The sequence below is a fragment of the Aethalodelphis obliquidens genome, unplaced genomic scaffold (genome assembly GCF_003676395.1).
Source record: "Aethalodelphis obliquidens isolate GAN/ISIS:26980383/991018 unplaced genomic scaffold, ASM367639v1 scaffold25, whole genome shotgun sequence".
NCBI lineage: Eukaryota > Metazoa > Chordata > Mammalia > Artiodactyla > Delphinidae > Aethalodelphis > Aethalodelphis obliquidens.
The window spans coordinates 23,759,566-23,767,983 of NW_020837969.1; the positions used below are offsets into that span (position 1 = coordinate 23,759,566).

The following is an 8,418-nucleotide window of genomic DNA, read 5'->3' on the forward strand; positions in this document are numbered from 1 at the left end:
GACAAAGAATTAGAGCACAGAACATGGTAGAAGAATGCTAGGCACTGCAATTCAGGTAAAGTATCAGAGGTGTGAAACAGTAAATGTGATGACATCAAGTCCGGTGTTTTGGGGTTAATGCCTTCTTCCAAAGATTAGAATTGGCCCTAGTGATGAGGTATCTCTTGGTTTAGGGTAGTGAGTTGGTGTCAGGAGGGAGTGATATCAGGCATAATTTGACATAGCATATGTAAAACTTAGTTATCCCACTGAAAATATCCCTCTGTAAATGGAGCTAAACAATGGAATTTTTTTTTGCACACTGTGTGGCTTGCAGGATCTTAGTTCCCTGACCAGGGATCGAACCCAGAACCCCTGCAGTGGAAGTGCAGAGTCCTAACCACTGGACCACCAGGGAATTCCTGAACATTATCTTTTTTTTCCAGTTTTATTGAGATATACTTGACATACAGCATTATATAAGTTTAAGATGTACAGCATAATGACTGTACATATGTTGTGAAATGATTACCTCAATAAGTTTAATTAACATCCATCATCTCATATAGATACAAAAAAAAAAAAGAAAGAAAAAAAGTGTATTTTTCCTTGTGGTGAGAACTCTCGGGATTTACTCCCTTAACCACTTTCAAATATACAGCAGTGTTAACTATAGTCATCATATTGTACATCACATTCCCAGTACTTATTTATCTTGTAAATAGCAGCTTGTACCTTTTGACCACCTTCATCCAATTCCCCCACCCAAACTCCCACCCCACCTCTGGCAACCACCAATCTCATCTCTTTTTCTATGAGTTTTTTTCCTTTTTTTAAAGATTCCACATATAAGTGAGATCATACAGTATGTGGCTTTCTCTGCCTGCCATTTCACTGAGCATAATGCCCTCAAGGTCTATTCATGTTGCAAATGGCAGGGTTTCCTTCTTTTTTATGGCTGAAAAATATCTGGAACGTTATCTTTATTAAAAATAATTAAATGTTCAATTCGCACATTGAAATAAATTGATAGTAGAACTGATAACTATTTTTCAGCTTTATTGAGGTCTAATTCCTGTATTAAAAACTGTGTATATTTAATGTATACAATTAGATGGGTTTGGACATATGCATACACCTGTGATAACACTGCCACAATGAAGGTAGTAAACTTATATCCATCACTCCAAAAGTTTCTTTGCATCCCTTTGTTTATTTGTTTTTTGTAGAAAGAACACTTAGCATGAGATCTATCTTCTTTTTTAAAAAATTTAATTTAATTTAATTTTTAAAATTTATTTATTTTGGTTGTGCTGGGTCCTAGTTGTGGCAGGCAGGCTCCTTAGTTGGGGTTCACCAGCTCCTTTAGTTGCAGCATGTGTCCTCCTTGGTTGTGGCTGGTGGGCTCCTTAGTTGCGGCTTGCAGGCTCCTTAGTTGTGGTATATGTGCTCCTTAGTTGTGGCTCACAGACTCCTTAGTTGTGGCATTCGAACTCTGAGTTGTGGCATTAGAACTCTTAGTTGCAGCATGCATGTGGGATCTAGTTCCCTGACCAGGGATGGAACCTGTGTCCCCTGCATTGGCAGGCGGATTCTTAACCATTGCACCACCAGGGAAGTTCCCATTTAACAAATTCTTAAGTGCACAATATCGTACTGTTGATCTTAGGCACTATGTTGTACAGAGCATCTCTAGAGCTTATTCATCTTATATAACTGTGACTTTCTACCCATTGAATAACACCTCCCCATTTCCCCTTCTACCCAGTGGCTGAAAACCACCATTCAATTTTCAGTTTCTCTAAGCTTGACTATTTTATGTACCTCATGTAACAGGAATCATAAAAGTATTGTCCTTCTATTACTGACTTATTTCACTTAGTGTGATGTCTTCCAGGTCCATCCATGTTTTTGCAAATGGTGGGATTTTCTTCTTTTTTCAAGGCTGAATAATACCCCATCGTATGTATATACCATATTTTCTTTATCCATTCTTCTGTTGGTGGACATTTGGGTTGTTTCCATATCTTGGCTATCATGATTAGTGTTACAGTGAACATGGGTGTGCAGATATCTCTTTGAAATACTGATCTCCCTTCTTTTGGGTATATACCCAGAAATGAGATTGCTGGATCATATGTTAGTTCTAATGATAACTTTATCTTACTATTGTACTGAAGTGTAGACTAAATATTAATATAGTTCTCACTTGACTGAGTAAAGACTTGAATGTTTCTATGGACACGTTAAAAAAAATGTAAATGAAAACCCCAGATCCTAACACACTGTAAGCCCTCAATAAATATTTTTGAATTAATGAATGAATAAATGACTTCGTACAATATGTAAGAGGGAAAAAAGGGAGAAAAACCAAAGACCCATTAGTAAGGTCATAGAAAAGCATAATACATTCATATTTTGTAATATTGTATGATCATGAAAAAATAATCAGATAGAACTTTTTGTACTCACAATGAAGCATGTTTATGATTTTTTTAACCCAGAAATAAAGAGAATATGGCTCTCCATGTATCCATTATCCAGATTCAACAATTATCAACATTCCACAGTTCTCATTTCATCTATCTTCCTCTTTTGTTCGTGATATATTTGATAAGTGAAACACACAAATACACATAGTATCATCCAATTTTTGTTTAAAAAATAACACACTGAGATAGAGAGAGAGAGAAGGTGTGTGGGTGCATGCAGTAAGGGATCTGGGAAAAAACATATCAGACTGTTAAGTGACTATCCCTAGTGTGTGGGAATGAGGTAGTTAAGAGTAAGATAGGAAGATAAGATTTTGATTTTTTACTTTATACTCCTGTGTTCTTGGTTGGTTGTTCTAACAACATCATGTATTACTTTTGCAACTATTGATAAAATATTTAATGAAAAAAAGGAAAGCATTTTATATAAAGAGCTTAACAAAATAACCAACATTATTGTTTTTATTAACTTCAGTGCTCAAAGAAGAAATTTAATTTAGCATTTAGGTATGGCCTTTGTAATATTTTCCATTTTCTACCACATCAGATACAAACAATCCATTACACCAGTTTTAGTATATATGCTGTCAGTGTGACCACATGTAGACAGCTCATACTATTGCTGGAAAAGAAAACTAAGCTATCCAGGGACTTCCCTGGTGGTCCAGTGGTAAAGAATCCGCCTTCCAATGCAGGGGATGCGGGTTCGACTCCTGGTCAGGGAACTAAGATCCCACATGCCACGGGGCAACCAAGCTGGCTCGCCATAACTACCGAGCCAGCACGTCACAACTAGAGAGAAGCCCACGCGCCGCAACGAAGGTCCCCGTATGCCACAACAAAGATCCGACGCAGGGCTTCCCTGGTGGCGCAGTGGTTGAGAGTCCGCCTGCCGATGCAGGGGACACGGGCTCGTGCCCGGGTCCGGGAAGATCCCACATGCCTCGGAGCAGCTGGGCCCGTGAGCCATGGCCGCTGAGCCTGCGCGTCCGGAGCCTGTGCTCCGCAACGGGAGGGGCCACAACAGTGAGAGGCCCGCGTACCGCAAAAAAAAAAAAAAAGATCCGACGCAGCCAAAACAAAACAAAACAAACCTAAGCTATCCAGCGACAGCAAAGCCCTGAACAAAATGGTGTGTACAGCTGGGAGTTGTTAATAACTGATCTGATCAGTGCAGAGTGGCTTGTCACAGAGATGACGAGCAGGAAACCCTCTGGATCTCATTCATATAGAATAGGAGGTGAATTCAGGTATTGTGTGGTCCCTGGAGGCTGACAAGCCCATTACTCACAGTACACATTGTGTCATGATGGCAGAGCTGTTACGGTGACAAACACTAATTCTTTGTTGTCTCTTCTCTGTGAATACATGAGACAACGTTCAAGAAAAGGAGGGAGTTTAGTGCATAATATTGAAAAAATGCTGAGGAAGTGCCTGTTACGGACTGAATTGTGCTCCCCTCCCCACAATTCATATGAAGCCCTAAAGTCCAATGTGACTATATTTGGAGATCAGGCCTTTAAGGAGGTAATAAAGGTTAAATGAAGTAATAAGGGTGGGGCCTTAATCTGGTAGGACTGGTGTCCTTGTAAGAAGAGGAAGAGACACTGCAGATCTCTCTCTCTCTTTGCACTCACAGAGGAAAGGCCATGGGGACACAGTGAGAAGGCAGCTGTCTACAAGTCAGGAAGAGAGACCTCAGCAGAAACTGATCTTGCCAGCACCTTGATCTTGGACTTCTAGTCCCCAGAACTGTGAAAAAATAAATTTCTATTGTTTACGCCACCCAGTGTGTGGTGTTCTGTTTTGGCAGCCCTAGGAGACAAATACAATGTTCTAGCAACTTTCTTTAAGACTCTCTTTTTATTAAAGTGAGATCCCCTGTTGCCTTTTTTCAAGGAATTCTATTCAACCTTCCAGTCTCATCTCTATCTTTTGTTCTCAATCTTGTTCTCTTTCAATTGCTTCTTATCATTTTTGTATTGCTAAGCTTTTATTAAAGTATAGTCTTTTGCTCTTTAGATAAGAAACTGAGAAAAATGTAGTACAATGTAATTTCATTCTTTGAAAAAAACTATTTAAGACAAATATAGCTTAAAACTACTGTTTAGAACCGAATTGCCAAATACCTTAGTTTCCATGCACATTTTTATTATCTTCTTTATACTCTCTATATTAACTTTATTCAGCTGAATCTATTTAGAAAACGGTGACCCTCGCTATCAGCCTATCAAGATTACCATTTCTATTCAAGAGTTGTTAAATATACTTAACAGCTCTTTTTATTTTTTTGTAAACACTAGGAGTAAAGAATTCTGCCTTAAATATCATTGTTTCCATTCCTAGCATGATCCCTGATAGAGATCAGCAGATATTTTTAAAGTTGATTTTTTTTTTTTTTTTTTTGCGGTACGCGGGCCTCTCACTGTTGTGGCCTCTCCTCTTGCGAAGCACAGGCTCCAGACGCGCAGGCTCAGCAGCCATGGCTCACGGGCCTAGCCCGTGAGATCTTCCCGGACCGGGGCACGAACCCGTGTCCCCTGCATCGGCAGGCGGACTCTCAACCACTGAGCCACCAGGGAAGCCCTAAAGTTGATTTTAATTGTGTACATATTAATCCTCAAAATTCTCATAAGTTGGTAATAAATCCAAGTTAGAAAAAAGATCCAAGGGAATGCAACTGTTAGTGATACATAAAATATACTAAATGTTAGGCAATTAGTTCTCAATCATAACTTGCTGCAAGACCTTTGGTAAGGCACTTAGCCACTGAGTTTCTTTCCTTGTCTGTAAAGAGCAGGCATCCACTACTATTTGTGTTTTTCCCTTTTCAGAGAAAAGGTTGAGGAACACTGGAAAAGATGATCTTTTTTATAAGATATTAAGTTTATTTATTTATATTATTTTTTTATTGTATTTTTGGCTTTGTTGGGTCTTTGCTGCTGAGTGCAGGCTTTCTCTAGTTGCGGTGAATGGGGGCTACTCTTCGTCGTGGTGCACGGGCTTCTCACTGTGGTGGCTTCTCTTGTTGCGGAGCACGGGCTCTAGGTGCACAGACTCAGTAGTTGTGGCTCACGGGCTCTATAGTGCAGGCTCAGAAGTTGTGGCGCACGGGCTTTTTTGCTCCATGACATGTGGGATCTTCCCGGACCAGGACTCGAACCCGTGCCCCCTGCACTGGCAGGCAGATTCTTAACCACTGCGCCACCAGGGAAGGCCCAAGATGATCTTCAAGATTCCTTCCAGTTCTAATATTCTTTCAGTCACATGTCATAATTCACAGTCCGAGCTGCATGGCATGCTGGGACATTCCAACAAGCGGGATCAGGGAATCTGGGCCAGAAAGTGACAGTGTTGTGAGAAACCCCAGGAGCAGGAGCTCCCCCTGGGGAAAAGTTGTGCCATCAAATCAGCAAGTCCAGGGACTTCCCTGGTGGCGCAGTGGTTGAGAGTCCGCCTGCCGACGCAGGCGACGCGGGTTCGTGCCCTGGTCTGGGAAGATCCCACATGCCGCGGAGCGGCTGCGCCCGTGAGCCATGGCTGCCAAGCCTGCGCGTCCGGAGCCTGTGCCCTGCAGTAGGAGAGGCCACAGCAGTGAGAGGCCCGGGTACCGCAAAAAAAAAAAAAAAAAAAAAAATCAGCAAGTCCATGGAGATGCAGCAAACTCCAGGTGACTCTAGGTCAACAGCACTCTCTAAGAGGGGAAACTTGACTCAGAAAAATGGGCACAGCAGTGTGTGCAGGATTTTTGGACAGCAATGATTCTCAGCATCAGGTGGGCTTCCAGGATCGTAAGTCAGGGAGGACTCAGAGTCCAGTTATTGCAAAAGGAATAGCACGAGTCCTGGAGGGAAGTGGGAGGAATAAACTTGGTGAAGGGAACCTGGGTTATGGTCTACCAAGCTGGGATTCAGGGCCAAGCTTTGTTCCCAGTGGGGAAGCTGCATGGGGCCACAGAACCCTAGTGGACAAACCAGACAGGCTGGCTATATCTGGAAGTGGTGAGTGTGTGTGAGTGTATCTGTTTGCTGGGGGTGAGGATTAGAGGCAGGCTGCTGCCCAGTGCTCACATGGTCATCCAGAAATCTCTGCACCTTTGGTGTATCAATTATTTCCATACCCCCTCTCACTATCGGGGAAAGCTTCTCACTTCGTGCCAGACTGGGTTTTCACATGTTTGAAAACTGGGTAGGGGGAGCCAGCAAAGAGCAGGACGTGAGCAAGCAGTGACTGACATTTGGCAAGTGGAGGAGGGAGCCGACTTCTCTGGGGCCGTCAGAGGCTGGAGGTTTCCTGTTGGTCTCAACCTATCCATAGTGATGCTATGGGCTAGACATGCCTGGGGGCACTCACATGGGCCCGAGGGGAGCGCCCGCAGACATTTCCCCTTTCAGAGTTAATATTGTGGCTGGACCAACCCTTGTGGTTCTTATGCTGATTGCAAGACACTCAGAGGTTACCAGGGAGAGGTTAGGGGAGAGGGAATGGGAGTCAGGGTTGAATGGGTATAGAGTTTCTGTTCAGGAAGATGAAAAAATTCTGAAAATGGATAGTGGTGATGGTTGTACAACACTGAATATTCTTAATGCCACGGAATTATACACTTAAAATGGTAGATTCTATGTTTTGTATACTTTACTACGGTCAGCAATAACCATCAGGGAATTTTAGAAAAAAACAAGGTTTATTGGGACTTCCCTCGTGGTCCACCTGTTAAGACTGTGAGATTCCACTGCAGTGGGCATGGGTTCCATCCTTGGTTGGGGAACTAAGATCCTGCATGCCACACGGCGTGGCCAAAAAATTAAAAAACAAAACAAAACAAACAAAAACACTCCCCCAAAACCCAAGGTTTATTACTCACAAGTCCTGGAGGGCACATGGCACACCTGGAGCCACACAGCAAGGTCTCTGGTAAAGAGAGAGAGTGTGAACATGGGCCTGGAATTCTGCTTTCTTTGGGGGTTGAGGCTGGGGTACCTAGGATTTCACGCGTTCACTCTTTATTATTATTGTTGAATTTAAAGCAGGAATTAAAGATGGCAAGGGAAGAACAAGCAGCCAAATGGGGTCAGTGATCTGAGTCAACCAGAGAGCTCGGAAACAAAGGAACTTCAGGGGTGGGGTGGCCTGGCTCTTTAGTCATGTAGCTGGCAATGTGTTTATTCGAGAAGACAGTCTTTGAAGTGGATGCCCCAGCAATCAAAAGCTTCATGTCAGGCACTGGTATGACAATCAAAAAGGCCAACTGTCAAGTGCTTACACTACACTGAGCTAGGACCACGTGGCAGAGCCATGTGAGGCAGACTTAGCCCACCACAGAAAAGAACGTTGTCAGTTAGAGTTGTCCAAAACTGAATTCTCTATCACTTAAAAGTGTTAGTTGGGCTTCCCTGGTGGCGCAGTGGTTGAGAGTCCACCTGCCGATGCAGCGGACACGGGTTCGTGCCCCGGTCTGGGAAGATCCCACATGCCGCAGAGCGGCTGGGCCCGTGAGCCATGGCCGCTGAGCCTGTGTGTCTGGAGCCTGTGCTCCGCAACGGGAGAGGCCACAACAGTGAGAGGACGTACCGAAAAAAAAAAAAGAAAAAAGTGTTAGTTGAATTAGAGTTGTCTGAAGATCTGTAAGGGATACTATGGAGGGAATTCTTACCTAAGCCCTTAGCAGGCCAGTCAGCTCTGCCTCCAAAGTCTATCTGCAGTCTGACCACTTTCCCCCACCCTTTCCCCAGTCCAGTCACCATCATCTCCTGCCTTGACCACTGCAGACGCTTCCTCACTGGGCTCCCTTTCTCAGGAAAGGCCTAAGCAGTCTTTGACAGGCTCACCTGATTAGATCAGGCTCACCTCAGATAATCATCTTTTATATTAATTCAAAGTCAACTGATTAGGGACCTTAATTACAGCTGCAAAATTTCTTCACCTTTGCCATAGAATGCCACTTGAT

The 8,418-nt window shown here is 43.2% G+C and overlaps 1 non-coding gene across 1 annotated transcript; it reads right to left on the reverse strand.

Annotated features, from left to right (window-relative positions):
* Positions 1–324: 324 nt before the first annotated feature.
* TRNAG-UCC (transfer RNA glycine (anticodon UCC)) lies at positions 325–397 on the reverse strand. Its single transcript has one exon. It is a non-coding gene; the product is annotated as a tRNA-Gly (tRNA).
* Positions 398–8,418: the final 8,021 nt, after the last annotated feature.